The sequence below is a fragment of the Pleurodeles waltl genome, chromosome 11, assembly GCF_031143425.1.
Source record: "Pleurodeles waltl isolate 20211129_DDA chromosome 11, aPleWal1.hap1.20221129, whole genome shotgun sequence".
Taxonomy (NCBI): Eukaryota; Metazoa; Chordata; class Amphibia; order Caudata; family Salamandridae; genus Pleurodeles; species Pleurodeles waltl.
The window spans coordinates 832,413,606-832,429,286 of NC_090450.1; the positions used below are offsets into that span (position 1 = coordinate 832,413,606).

The window sequence follows — 15,681 nt, forward strand, 5'->3', positions numbered from 1 at the left end:
TCTTTGGGCTTGGCGAAGGGTGTAGTAGTCAGAATCTTACTATCATAAATCAATTACATGAACCATAAACAATTCTAGACGCCATAGACAATGTAACACTAAATCAAACCCCAAACTTAATAACATTTTAAAACTTTATTACAATACCAAAATCGATGTCACATATATGGTGCGCAAAACTAAATTATAAACATACATGAAAACCATAGTCTGACCGAAACATCTGAAAAGATTCAGCCTACTAAACATCAACACTGTTACACTCCAAAAGAATAATATAGATTAGCAACACCACACTATGCACTTTAATATTACATTTCAGTAGATGATGGCGACATCAGTAAATTATCAAAATAAAATTTAACATTCAATTTCAGGGTTGGGACATTCTTATCACTAGCATGAATTTAGACATGCATGTGTGGGAATGGGTTAACACATGCAGAGAAAAACAAAAATACAAAAATGCAAAAATAATTTCGAAAATCAACTAAATAGGGCAACTCACTATAAAAATATACTGCTGTAGTTGTCGAACAGAAAGGAAACAAGAAAACACATTTAGTTATATATTTCCTCATGGGACAGCAGACAGTAATACTTCATCAGACAGGACGGTCACTTTCTTCTCGCGTCAGTTGATAGCAGCATCAGGACAGTGCAGGACTCGAGCTACACATATGACAGAATCAGCAGTTCAGAATTAGTTTAACTTATTAGTACTGAATAGCATAACTGAACACACAGTTAAGACTAAGAGGAGAAAACTCATTAGGGTACTTAAAGAAACAGAGTGCGACAGCAGACTTAAATCAGGACTAGACAGACTCTGGCAGAGTTCTGGTTAGCTTCGAGGCAGGAGTCGACTGACTCAAAATTTCAAAGTCTCTCACTAATTAAAATTACCACAATCTTCTCTATTGGTCCTTAAGGTGGGCTCACTTCAGGCATCAAATTCAATGTCCAGTGGCTGTCAATGGCACCATCAAATTCACAATTCTTCTGGATTTTCTCTGCAAAAGTGTATTGTCATTTCAATTATTTCACACAATTCTGACAACATATTACATGATTGTGTTGTTTGCAACATTAGGTTCTTCTCTTACGGTACACTAAATGAACTAAACATTTTCATGGGAATCATAAGTTTCCTGTCTTGCTCAACAGCTAGAACAAATAATGCAGCATTGTTAATGATAAACATGTTCTTTGCCTTTAACAAAATAGGACATTCAACATCACATCAGCAACCTAGGGAAAGAATTCAGGTCAGAGGGAACATAATAAACAAGTGATTTTCCACTAATGTCTCACAATAAATCTTTCAGGCCTAGTCAAGCTAAGAAACCTTAATACATATTAATACACTTAGGGCCTCATTACAACCGTGGCGGTCAAAGACCTACAGGGCTGTTTCGGCGATTGTACCGCCAACAGGCTGGCGGTATGATCTGGCGAATTACGAACAAGGCGGTAGTGCCACGGTCTCACCGCCGGGACCGGCAGTTTCCCGCCATGGTTGTCCCGGCGGTTTTAATCCACCTGCCCAGGGGATTACGAGTCCCGTTTCCCGCCAGCCTGTCCATGGAAGGCTAGCGGGAAGGGGAGTCGCGGGGGCCCCTGCACTGCCCATGCACTTGGCATGGGCAGTGCAGGGGCCACCAGGCACAGCCGCACCCTGGTTTTCACTGTCTGCACACAGTGAAAAGCACGACGGGTGCAGCTGCACCCGTCGCACGGACGCAACACCGCCGGGTCCCTTAGGAGCCGGCTCCAATGTTACGCCCGACATCCCCGCTGGGCCGGCGGGGATGTCATAATGCGGCCGGTGGGATTGTGGCCGCATAGGCTGCCGCTCGGAGGTAAAACCTTGGCGGGCGGCCTCCGCCGCCCACCAAGGTTGTAATGAGGGCCTTAATGTATTATTAAACCAATTGCGCACCTTGCAATTCAAATCAAATGTGCAAAGCAATTATTTAATTGCGAACATTATTTATGACATGTTAGAGCTGATTTAAATGTGCATTTATTTTTCTGCACACATGTAACTCGCATTAATAAATTCCATTTAGTTCATTATAAGTATGTTTAATTCATATTCATTTAATTCATAATTCATTTAATATTTTCAATCTTCATGTATATCCATCCTAATGAGAACACTCATAAAGTTAACTCTTTTTGGTACTTCATTTAGTCTAAATGCAAAATACTCATGTTAAAATGTAATGTTGTATACGAATGGTGGCCACATGGTCCACCATAATTCAAACATGCAGATTTTACAACTCATGTTATTTTCTCTGTTAGGCTTTCAAATATAGGTTAATTAGTCACCATATGCTAACTTCTATGCCACTAATAAATTTAATACAATTTGACCTCTCTCCCATTTAATACAATTTGATCTCTCTCCCTAATTTCCCATTAGCAATTTGAATTAATGAGACGCTGAAGAAATTGTGCTTTGTGATGTCGCAGCACAGAAAGATTCCATTATTGTAACCATACTTCTATGAAATGCTGTTTCCTGAGTTTTGACACACATGTTGTGTTTGCTAAAAAAAGAAATAAAACATTAAATAAAAAAGTAATAAACACAGAGATTGGTCCAACAGCATCAAAAATGAAGAGGACACAATTTTATGGAGATACTCCCATTTGTACAAGCAAAATGCCATCACTCACAGTGAAGAGAGCACATGGCTGAAGTGGGCTTATCCACTGTCCCATATTGTAGGCTTTGGTGGGTGGGAGAAAAATGTGAATGGCAGTTAAAAGATCAGTGGATGAAGAGGGATGGCCAGAATGTATGTGTATATTATTTTATATATATATATATATATATATATATATATATATATATATATATATATATATATACCTAAAAAATATATATGCATAGATAAAAATATGGCTCAGTTTATTATTACCTTAACCAAATACAGGCCATTATATGAGACATTAGAATATTTTATTTTATGCATTCAATTTTCATATTTTGCTTTCACCTAGTTATGTGATTTTTTTCCAACATTATGCTTAATGACACGAAAAGTAAATCTGGCATTTGGTGCTGTAGGTTAGCATAAAATTCATCCGCACATTTAAATGCATTTTGCTCTAATAAAAGTGCAAAAAACAGTAGCACCCACGAACAACAGCTGCTTGCACACCATAATTCGCATTGTTCCCTTATGTTAAATGTTTATCACCAAAGATGCATTTGTGGTTAATTTTTTGTGCAAACAGTGCGTAATCTTGTGATGTGGCGTAATAGTAGGTAACTAAATCACATCTGCATTATTTAATTTGAAACAGCAACAAAGGGGCGAAGACCTGGGAGCAGATGAGAAAGCACGTGAAAACATGAAGGCTTTACCTCGGATTTTTCAGTAGTTAGATCAGCCTGGGCTTTGGCCTTGAAAATATTAGCTCCCGAGAAATTCCCTGCCAAAATTGTGAATGTTTCATCCCAGGATTAACGCTGTTACTCCCCCTTTTTCAGAGTTGCCCTGTAAAGAATGGATTTCTGCGTGAAATATACGGTTTCGAGCGTCATCCTAGAAATTAGAGTGCTGGGGAAAATGACAGAAAATGAGTAAGGGGAGGCATTTCCAAGTGGGAGTTGCGCGCTGTCATTCGTCATTTGTTCAGAGGGAGGGGAGGGAGGGATCACGAGACAGGGCTGCCTCTTTCTCGCCGTCTCCGGCATTAATCTAAATGCCAAAAAGGAGACCTTGTGGAATGCGCAGGGCAGGCATTATCGAAAGCACTAGCCACTAATTCCGTATGGCATGGAAATATCCCCCAGGTAGTATTTAACAGACACCCAGCGCTGCCTCACAGCGTGTAGGTTAATGTATCCAGCTTGCCTGCTTATTCACTGCAGCATTAGGCCACAGCGAGGCGGCGTTAAATCTAGTTGCCTAGGGTGACAGAGGCGAGCGAAAAGACAAATATATCCTGTAGGGTCAGGAAACACTGAAGAGCTTTTTTTGTTTTGTTGAAAGAAAAAGATCCTATTGCGTGTAATTGTTGCAGAGCCTATCTGTGTATTTCATCAGGTTACTCTTAGAATAACTCCCACGACGTGTGGCTTACTGTGATGTAGTGCATTATATGAGTCACTAGAAGATTATAGTTTCCGCGAAGCCCATATTTTAATTACAGGCGTGCAGGTCCCCATTATTCAAAGGGTTGCCAAAGCATTTCTCTTTTTCAGGGGAGAGATGAGCCTCTAAGCAAGTGAAAGCCGCCTGGTTGCTGCTGGTGCTGCATAGCCAGTGTGTGGCCTTTCAAGATAAGGGGCCATATGTATGAACACATTTTCCCATAGACACAGAATGGGTAAAACCCTTTGATACATCTGGCCCAAGATGGGGTGTGCATGTTACTGCTCTCTTTCAGTCATTATTGTGATTTCTGTCAAGCAACTGCAAAATCATTATTTGAAGCATTTAAATGTGCTTTGTTAAATGACGCATCTATTTTTACTTTGTGTCTAGAGCAATCATGCTGCCCTACAGAGTGTTAATGCAATGAATGGAAACCCGTATCACAAATGGACCACCTCATGTCAAAGTTTCCAGAAATATTCTAGAAAGGGAAAACAGTTCATCAATTGCATTTTAGCATTTTTTCTCTGTTCGGAGCATTATACTTATTTCCATTAATTTACAGGTGCACCTATGGCGTTCCCTTTATCCTTTTGATTTAAGGATAGTCTTGTGGTACTAACCCACAAGAAAATGTTTTCACTGTTAATCCCAAAACTTCAGAACAAGTTTAAATATGTATAAAATGGTGGCATATAATGTTCATTCAGAATTTGCCACTTCTGCCATATTTTCTCTGGAATTTTATCAGATATTTAGAGGCTTGAATGATAAACCTACATGGAACATATACCAGGAATGGAATGGTAGTAACATTAGTCCAGCCATATCTGCAGTAATTGAAACTTGTCCTTAGCTTGATGGGCTTGATGGGAATTGTCAGTGAAAACATTATTCTCAATGGTCATTAGTGAGAAAATCGTATGATAGGAAAAGACTGATGAAGGCACCAGAGCCAGTTTCCAAAAATCAAGAGGGCTCGTCCAGTATGGTCAAGAAATGTTTAAAAGGCTCCAGATGGCAAACAATTCCAAGTATCCTGATTACTAGATACCACTTAATATTCTGGAACATTTCTGGTATGTTTCAAATGGGCACCACCAATTATCAAAAAATCCCTAACAACTATGGAGACCCTTACTGTCCCCTGTCATTTTCGACCTATACATGGAATCACACAGTCCTCATGTCATATATAATAGCATCAAGATCAACCAATATGCTGACGATGCTCAAAAAGGGCCTGAAAGTTTTCTCTGATTCAGACTTTCAACACTTCAAACACTGCCTGCATCTCATCCAGGCCTGATATTGCCAGGGGCATATTTACGAGTTAGTTTGCATTGCTCTTGAACCACGCAACATACTGCAAGAGCAAAGCAAACCTTATATGTGATTAATGAAGCCACACAAGGTCATTTTGTGTGGCTCTGATTGGCTCCATAGATCTGGAGTAAGGAAACGCAGCACAAATAGCTTTGTTTTCTTACTCTGTCCAGAGAAGTCATTCCTTGGGTGTTGCTTGGCTGTTCTGATGCAACTCCCATGGTTTTTTACTTATTCCCAGATATAGCAGAAGTGGTAGACATGGGAATGCACCCAAAAGATGCATCTTTCACTTCTACTTGTTACTTCTGCATTCTGCAGCACACATAGAAAGATGAATATGCCTCTCAGGATTGTTTTTTGAAGTTGTCCCTTACCGCACAAAGCATCCACAATGGTGCAAGGATGCCAGCATTGGCCCTAGGCTGCCAAAAGGGGACCAACACAGGGGAAAAGGCAGGAATGTGCCATATTGCCTTAAATATGACAAATTACTGCCCATTCCCTGTGACGCAGAGCAGCACAGCAAGATGACTTGTTACACTGCACTGTGTCACCTCCTCATAAATAGATAAATAGGACCCTCAGTGCTTTTCTGAAGCTTAACCCAAAAAGGCAGAATTCCTGTTATTTGCCAAGAATAAGAAACAGTTCAAATCTGACTCAATGACATTAACCTTGATGGCTTTGAACTCCAACTTTCACTGAATGCTATGCTCCTGACTTAGAGTTTGGAGGATGGGTTACTCCATCACAAACATGACGGATATCCCGTCTGCCATATTACAATTCCCATAGAATATAATAGGATTGTATTATGGGTGACGGGATATCCATCACGTCTATGATGGAGTAACCCCATCCACCAAATTCTAAATCAGTCTTAAAGTCACTTGGATTCACCCATCTTGTGGCACTCCATTGGTTACTCTTGCCAGCCTGCACTGTATGCAAAACAAGCTGCATCATTTACAAGCTTGCAGAAAATCTCACCATCTCTAGTGGTTCTTGGCACATCTGCAGCAATATATGTAAAAAAGGAAAAAACAAGATAACAGGCCTTTTCCATCTGTGCACCAAGAATCTAGAAAAAAATGCCCATATCTGTCAGGCCGCTGCACCACTGCTCCAATGTAGGAAAGAGTTGAAACTGCATCTCTTTAAACATCATTAAATTAAATGCTTTAACAATCCACACACCAGCTATCTCTCAATCATTCATTGACTTTATGTTAGACTTTGACTAAGTAAGAGCTCCATTGCCTTTTGGCTAGGTTTATAGTATAGAAATGCGATATACATACATACATACCTACATACATATATACACAAGGATTCATACACTAGAGATAATAGGGCTGCAACAGGGCATTGCATGCTTTGTCACACCACAACCTAGCTACCTAAGTGCTTAGTAGAAGAGTAAAGGCCCATTTACCATTTACCTAAAATCTAAACTTTTAGAAATGAGAATTGTTCCTCTTTGCAATCATCTTGGTAATTCAAGCATGCTTCTGGGATGGTTCTTCAGAAGAGATTTTTTTAAATTCCAGTTTGTAATCTGTCTCATGTCCTACCATTTTCAATCATGCATGTGACTACACACAAAGATTTATTTGTTTCTTCCATTCCACCTTCATGGATAGAAGAGCATGAATATTTCTTGGTGTAAATCTGTCTGAAAACATCTTCTTTTTGTGTCTGGCCTTTGAGCCAGGTGTCTCACCAAACTATTTTTTCCCAAAAAATCACACATAATATACATACATGGAGAGACCTTTTGTCAGTAGTCCTCCTCTATTGCTCTGTTCAACTGTTGTTCACATTTTGCTCCTTCACACCACAGCAACCGGCATGGGAGCAACAGGTCAGCCCACTTTATGAAGTGGCATATTTTACTGTGAGTGACTGCACAAAGCACGTCGTGCACATTGTTCACGTCAGTCAAAACTATAGTTCCTATCTCTTCAGTAATAAAGTTGGTTCAAATTGCACTTTTTTATTTACTTTTTACCTTAACCTAAAGCACCTGTAATTTATTTTCGCAGCTATTTATATATAAATGATGATTTATTTTTCAACTTGTGTTTAGAGTTGCAGTTTTACAATTTGTAAGTGACACTGTAACACTTTGAGGGGTTGTTAAGGTCTTTAGTTTTTCTTGCCTCTTGTATAAATAAAAACATAATAAAATGTATAGCACAACTGAAAGACTCTCTGTTTAAAAAACATCACTAGTAAATTGCCACATCAATGAATGTTTTTTAAATGTAAAATTTTTATTGCAAGCATACAGCAGTGACATTTATGAATTTGTGTGTGTTTTTATTTTTATGTTAGTAGCTTTTGCCCCGAATACAAAAGGATAACCACTGCACCAAGATACAAATGCCAGCCCTTTTAGATTTGTCAATGCTTGTTGAAGCATATCATGAACCAATATTATAAATGGTGGATCATTAAATCACTGAACAATGCAACTATAACATTGGATAGATACTTTTGAAATCAGAGAACTGATTCTCATTTAGCGAAAGTTTGATTTAATATTGAGCCCTTAATAACAGACTTCTTACACAGTAACATTATTAGTTGAGTGATTGCATTTCATATGATTTAATTATTTGCTAGTAGAGTCAGCAGTATATGAGCAAACCATATGTCCTTGTTTTGCCTCTACTTACTTTACAAAAATGTTGATTAACTATAAAATCATTACATCATATTACCACATTAATGACAGTGAACTATGCTAAGACTGACCATTTAACACCACTAGCTGTATTAGTGACGGGGCTCACTAGCTGTCATAAGCAAACACAGCAGCAGTCAATAGCACAATTCATATCACAGTGTACTGCACACACTGTCTCAAGCCAAGCTTCAGAAATAATGCTAGGAATATGAAAACACTAATGGCACACACATGCATGTCTCAGTCAATCTTTCTACTTGTCACAGTAAGGTAAACTATCAAGGAATCTTATTATAATACCAGTACAAAAGCTCCTAAGTTTAGCTGTTAAGTATTCGAAAGCAGCTTTACAGTGAAGCTAGTCCTGCTTTAATCATTGGCCCTTTTCACTTTGAGTGAATGAATTTTGCTTGTGCACTGTCCACATTCACCAACAATTGTTAACGTCACACTTAGGGCTGTAATCACTCCTTTAAATGTGCTTTGCCACTGCTTGTAATATGTGGGTTTTAAAAAAAATATATAGTTTTTAATGTGCTAGAAATCAAGGGCCAGATGTAGCAAGGCTTTTATGCCTCGCAAACAGCGAAAATTGCTGTTTGCGAGGTGCAAAACCCACATTGCGATGCCCATTCCCATTTTGCGAGTCGGTAACCTGGTTACCGACTCGCAAAATGGGACTGCGAGTCGCAAATAGGAAGGGGTGTTCCCCTTCCTATTTGCGAGTCGCAGCACGATGTAAGATTGCTTTGTGACCGCGAACGCGGTCGCAAAGCAATCGCAGTTACCACCAGTGTCACACTGGTGGTAACCCATTCGCAAAAGGGAAGGGGTCCCCAGGGGACCCCTTCCCCTTTGTGAATGGCCTTGAATTTTTTTTTTCAGAGCAGGCAGTGGTCCTATTGTCCACTGCCTGCTCTGAAGAAATGAAACTGACACATTTAATTTTTTCATTTGTAATGCATCTCGTTTTCCTTTAAGGAAAACGGGCTGCACTACAAAAAAAAAAACTGCTTTATTTAAAAGCAGTCACAGACATGGTGGTCTGCTGTCTCCAGCAGGCCACCATCCCTGTGAGTGATGTGACTCTCAAGGGGGTCGCAAATTGCGACCCACCTCATTAATATTAATGAGGTGGGCCTTTGCGACCCCCTTGAGACTCGCAGATGGTGTCACGGACACCATCCTGCATCCGGCAATGTGACTCGTAAATTGCGAGTTGCAATGCCTGAGTTCCCTACATCCCTACACCTATAAGGCTGCATTGAAACAATGGTTGGTGTGGGAAATGGGATTTGGATCCCATGAAGGCAGATTTAAAGGACATTCTGAATTTTCTTGTTGAGCACGCTGGAGGTGGATTGTGTTACAGATCGGTAAACAATATTCGCAAAGTGATATCTGCTGGACATTCTAAGACAGATGGAAAGCCTGTTGTAGTTCACACTCTGGTATGTAGGTTACTTAAAGTCATTTGAGTCTCTAATCCACCTATATCTCATTATGGCCACTTATCGAATGTTAGTGTGGTTTTGCAGCTGTTTGATCAATTGTTGGATAGTGTGCTTTTATCTAGGAAACAGCTTTTTGCTAGGTTTGCTCTCTTGCTATGTCTAGCCTCTTATCAGAGAGCTTCAGAAATAAGAGCTCCAGATTCAGCAGTCTGAGTATTCTCTCCGGAAGGAGTTTAATTTACTGTTTCTAGAAGCACAAAGACCTTTTCTGGCTATTGATTATCCTGCTTTTCCTCATAATGAAACACTGTGTGCAGTAAAAGGTTCGAAGGTTGAGGACAATACTCGATTGCTTTGCACTGATCCAGGTGGTCATCTATTGATTGCCCTACAAAAGACTGAGACCCTTGCTCATTGGGTCAGATGGGTTATGGGTGAAGCAGTCATTAATGTCAGCAGATTTAGAACCCATTCTTTCCATGGAGCCTTGGCTTCAAAAGGTCTTAACTTGGACTCTGCTGTAGGTAAGAGGATATTCTTAGAGCAGCAGCAGATTGGTCATTGGACAATACATTCATGCAATGTTAATATAAACCTGTTGTTCATATTTCCTCTGTGATGGTTAGTCAGCGCTGAACTAGAATAAAGTGAGCCTCCTGCCCTGACATAGAATAAAAAATGTTGTAGCTTTTGCAATCGGAATTTAAGATTCTATAAGGATTCAGGGCATAGATTACCCCACCCAGGATGCATAACGGAATAACGACAACATTTATAACAAATGCCTTTACAACTAATTTTGAACAACGACACAGTCTTTGCAACAATTTATATTTAAGAGTATGATTTTCCAACAAATGCCTTTAATACAAAAATGTAAGTATTTTCAAGGTAAGTATAAACCCTTTTTAAAATAAATATACATACATGTGTGTGTATAATAGGTTTTGGACCTGGCCCTTTTTGCAGGGTCATCCCCAAACGTTTATGCCTCATTCCTCCTATTTTTTATAACCTCTTGTTGTTGGCCCTAGGACTCTGAGCACTTTATCACTGCTGATCGGTGCTAAATTGCAAGTGCTCTTCCTTCTAAAGTTGGTATGACTGGCTTACACCGAATTGGCACATTTAATTTACCTGTAAGTCCCTTGTACGGTAGTATTTCTTTACCCAGGGCTTGTAAATTAAGTGCTACTAGTGGGCTGCCAACGCTGCTTGCGCCACCCCTGGTGGATGACCAGGACAGTTGAGATGATGGATTGCATGACCATCCCTCCTTACACACAGGGGGAGAGAAATAACAAATTTGTAGGTAGATGTGATGCTCACAGTGTAGGTGACAGTCATATTGATCAGGCTTGCAGGTGTACCTATCAGCACTGACCCCTTATGGTTACCACCAGCATCCCATCTTCCGAATAACATGTTCAAGTTACTGTTGATGTATGGTTGAATATTGACCCAGATGATGAAGAAGTTTGGGCCTGATATATATGAAGTTTACTCTGCCTTTGCATCATTACATATTGTGCAAAAGCAATGCACACCTATTTTGGTTTGGTTCATAATCTTGTCCTTTGCTTTTGTGTCAAAGAAATGATGCTAAGGCATCGTTGTCGTTGTATTTATCAGGGCTATTGTCTTTTCCGGAATGTGAGTTCGCATGTGTAATTAGATGTAGAGTGTAAGCCAAAAATATGTAAATACTCCACACAATGCTGACACTGATGGTTGCCTCTCAATTTAACAGCTGCCAACATGAGCAATGAGGAACAGCGTGCATTCCAAAAGAGGGCAGACGCTACTGACATGTCCCGGCAGTGCAATCTGAGCTCCGGAGAATGGCGCACCGCTATCACGCTGAGAGATCAACCGTGGATTGGCGGGCATTCACACAAGGGGGCCCTACACTAGCAGTGGCCACACAGAGGAGACCCAGCTCCACAGCAGTGCAGGGGGGCACAGCTGCCACCACGACAACAGCCACAACTGCAACACCTTCGACCTCGGTGCATCAGCCCATACCATCTGCTGCCATGGACCCAAAAATGCTGCAGAGGGATGTCACACTAGTATTGAAAAGGTTGGACAGTTTGGAGAAGGAGGCGGAAGCCAATTCTAAGAGACTTAAGTACATAAAGAAAACTGTCAAGAAGGCAAATATATGATTGTCTTTGGAACTCTCACCTCCCAGTTCTGTCCCCTCCTTCCTAATTTGTATTCATGTTTTATAGAGGGTTTTAGGGAGTTAGTGTTAGGTTAGAGTAGGTATGTAGTTTAGTTAAGATAAGTGGGTCACAGGGTCAGGTTTCTACTTTTTACATGTTACTCTGTGGGTGGCTGGGGTGTCATGTTGAGGTATATGTGTGCTTTTTAAAAAAAAATACAAAAATATATATTTGTTTAGATATAGTTAGTATATGTGTAGTTTAGTATATGTTGCCCTGCATGTGTCTTGTAACATAGAGGGGTGGGGGTCAATGTTTAGAGTGTGTTGTTAAATGTGTTAGGTACGTTTAGCATAGGGTAGTTAGGTTTAGCTGTTGGTTAAGTATAGTTAGAATAGGTTAGTTTAGGTTAGGATAGTATTTTTATGTTTTAGTTTAGTTTCATTGTAAATAAAACATTTTGGGTACTCCTTTACTTTTTGTGTCATATGCTTGTGTCTCGGGGTCTTCCCAGGAGTGCACAGTGAAAATTGTGTGTTGGCCTAGGGATTCCGTCCTGCCTCCAAATCCCTCTCTTGACATATTCATCACCTGTTTACAACTGAGCTGTCACACTGGCAACAACAACACATCTACTTGTCTATGCATCTGCCATCCAGTGTGCCCAGCACTCAAGGTGACTATGTTTACTTTGCATTCGACAGGTAGGTGTGTTAATTCAGCTGTCAGTGTTAGGGTCCTGTGTCGGAATGTTGGGCACAGTGGCACATCCGACAACAGCCTACATTTAAAATCTATCCTGCAAAACTGACCAGTAACAATGACAGATGAGGTTAAGTACCTCTGTTTCACACCAATGTGTTCTACTTGTACTCCCAGCTGACGATATTGCCCAAGAACTGTTTCACCGCCATTCCTGCCGTATGTAGTGGGTGAAGCATACATGTCTTCCACATTTTTGACATACTCAGTGAATTGCTTATAGGGGATGAGACCAGCATTGTGGTTTATCATGTGGGAACCTTGTGCATAGATATGTGCCCCCATTTTCCAGCACTCTTATACTGACACTCTGTGACTAAAGACATGGTTACACACATCACAATTCCTAAGAGTAGTAGATGTGTCACAATACACAAAGACATGCTGGTTGTGTAGGAGGTATTTATTTACAAGTGTTGTAGTGAAATATTTACAATGTCCAGGTCTGTAACCCCATTAGTGAAATCCATACAATTGTAACATAACACAAGTCCAGGGTTGAGGGACATGTCATGCAACATGCTTGGGAGAAGTGTCGTTAAGTGTGGAGGAACATGATTTGCCAATTTGGAGGTGAGAGACAATGACAGTCCAGAGCAGGCAGGTCAACAGTGTGTCTTTGAAGAGTGCACATATCTAACTGTGCTAACACTGGCATGATTTCAAGCACAGGACAAAGTAAAACACTGCCCATGTGGCACGGGCTGGTGCTACTGGGAACTCTTACGGGTGAAGATGATCTGTTCCACATCTTCATCCTCCGATGTGTGTGGTGTCTCCTCTGCCCTTGATGATGGTGGTGGGGACATAGAGAGGGCCACACACACTTCAGTGGTTAGAGATGTGGACTCCCAATTCCTCACAGCTGCCATCTGTGGAACAACATATGGCATCACAGCAGCAAGGAGGAACTGATGATTTTGAGAATAGCAGCAACATCCCTGTGGTAGGCAGCCATGTCTGCCCTGAGGGAGGCCACTTCCCGGTGCATGGAGCCCAGCATGTTCTCAATCATGCCGCTGCCAGTTTGGGAGGGCAGTTTTTGTGGCCTCTCCCACATAGCAGGAGCTATGTCCCTCAGACACTGCTGGACTCCATGCATTGGCGAATGTGTGCTTTGTTTGGCTGCAGTCTCTTTATTGGCCGCAAAGAGGCACATGCTTGAAGAGTAGATGCGATCCACACATTGAAGGTAATTTATATTTCTTTATTAAGCAGAAGTAAGTATGACAGCCTCAAACTTCCGTCCTCCTTCCTCAGACCGCCGACTCCAACTGCCAGCTTAACTCAAATCCCCACCCAACATTCTGCCGTTCCATGGTTCCCCGTTCGCCGGTTCCACCGCACGAGGAACGCGCCAGGAAGCACGGGGGAACCTACACCCAACACATCTCTTCCCTTACAACACTTTTCACAAAACAATAATGAAATAAATTACAAGAATAGTTCATTAATGCTCACTATTTAACTATTCACATAGCAACTTAGTTAGAGATCTTTTATCCTTGTTCCACCACTTGACATCATCTAGTCTAATGGCACTGTCACCCATCTGAACGATTTTCTTTCCGCTACTGAATTTGGACAGACCTTTAACCGTGGTTCTTGGAGACTTCACCCTCACTACATCACCTTCCTTCCAATCAAACCTGCGGCGGTGAGTTTTCCGTGAACTCTGCACATACTTTTGTTGCGCTACCTTTCGTTTCTCCATCACACCATCAACCTTGTACCATGGCACACTAAAACAACCCATCCATTCTCTGGTTAGTTTTAAAGACGGAACACGTCCCCGTAATAAAACAAAAGGTGATACCTGTGTATCAGAATTGTTGGTTGTGCGCTTGGCCCACAACAATTTATCCAATTCACCTTCACAGTGCAATCCACTAGCTTTAGCCAAATTAATATTGTCCTTGAGGACCCTATTAAACCTCTCCACAAGTCTGTTACCCCTAGGATGGTACAGGGAAGTTTTTGAATGTGTTATTCCCAAGAAATTCACACATTTTTCAAACTGTCTAGAAATAAATTGAGACCCATTGTCAGTCAAAATCTCGTCTGGAACTCCTTCCGTAGCAAAAATTCCTTCTAACCATTGGATCACATTATTGGAGTCAGGAACCTTCACAAATTTTACTTCTGGCCATCTACTGTAAAAATCTATAAGTACTAACCCGTATTCCTGGGATCCATAAGATAAATTCACTGGTCCTATTATGTCGATTGCTAATTTACACCAAGGTTTATCGGGAACCTTAATCGCTTCTATTGGGCTTGGAACAGTGACTTGAGACTTGTCACTGACAGCACAATACACACAATCCCTTACAAAATGTACTACACACTTATCCACTCCAGGCCACCAGAATCCTTCCCTGACTTTTCTTTTCATGGCACGCATACCAATGTGACCTTCGTGCGCAAGGCTCAAAACCCTTTTTCTCATGCCACTCGGTACTACCAACAACTTTGATCTAAATAACAAACCATTGATTACCGACAACTCATCAAAAACATGTTTGTATCTATCCTTAAGGTCGCCACCTGGAGACCACTGTGACCACGACATCACGACTCCTTGCACAATTGACTTCATGTCCTGATCCTCTTCGCAAGCTTCCCTCCACTCCTGCTCACCTAACGCCCCATTCAATTGTTAACCTATAGTACAGACAACAACCTCACCATCAATATCCTTGGGATTGAGGTACGTTGATGTTCCTTCCAACAGATCAGTGCCTGACAATCTGGACAATCAGCCAAAATGTTTTTCTTGCCAGGGACATATTCTAACTTGAAGTTGTGTTCATACAATTTGTACTGCCACTTAGCTATTCGTGAAGTGGCTTTCTCCGCACCCTTGGCCGTAAATAGTTGAAGTAAGGGCTTATGATCAGTTCTAACCGTAAACCTTGTGCCCCACACAAATTGTTTGAAGTGGTTAATGCCCCACCAGCATGCCAAAGCTTCGCATTCAATCACTGAGTATGTTGCTTCGGCTCCTTTCAAGCTCTTTGAAGCAAACGCAACAACTTCCTCCCTCCCGTCCTGTTTTTGCAATAGCACAACACCTTAACCTTTTTGGCTGGCATCTGTCATTATGATTGTATAATCTCTAGTGTCAAAAGGTTTCAAGGGAATGGCTTGGGAGATCT

General features: G+C 41.0%; 1 long non-coding RNA gene across 1 annotated transcript in view; it reads left to right on the forward strand.

Moving 5' to 3' along the window:
* Window positions 1-12,117, forward strand: part of LOC138265044 (uncharacterized) — a 111,738-nt gene extending 99,621 nt beyond the window's left edge. Inside the window, exon 3 of the long non-coding RNA XR_011199304.1 lies at window positions 11,344-12,117. This is a non-coding gene — a long non-coding RNA (uncharacterized lncRNA). The remainder of the gene's footprint in view (window positions 1-11,343) is intronic.
* Window positions 12,118-15,681: the final 3,564 nt, after the last annotated feature.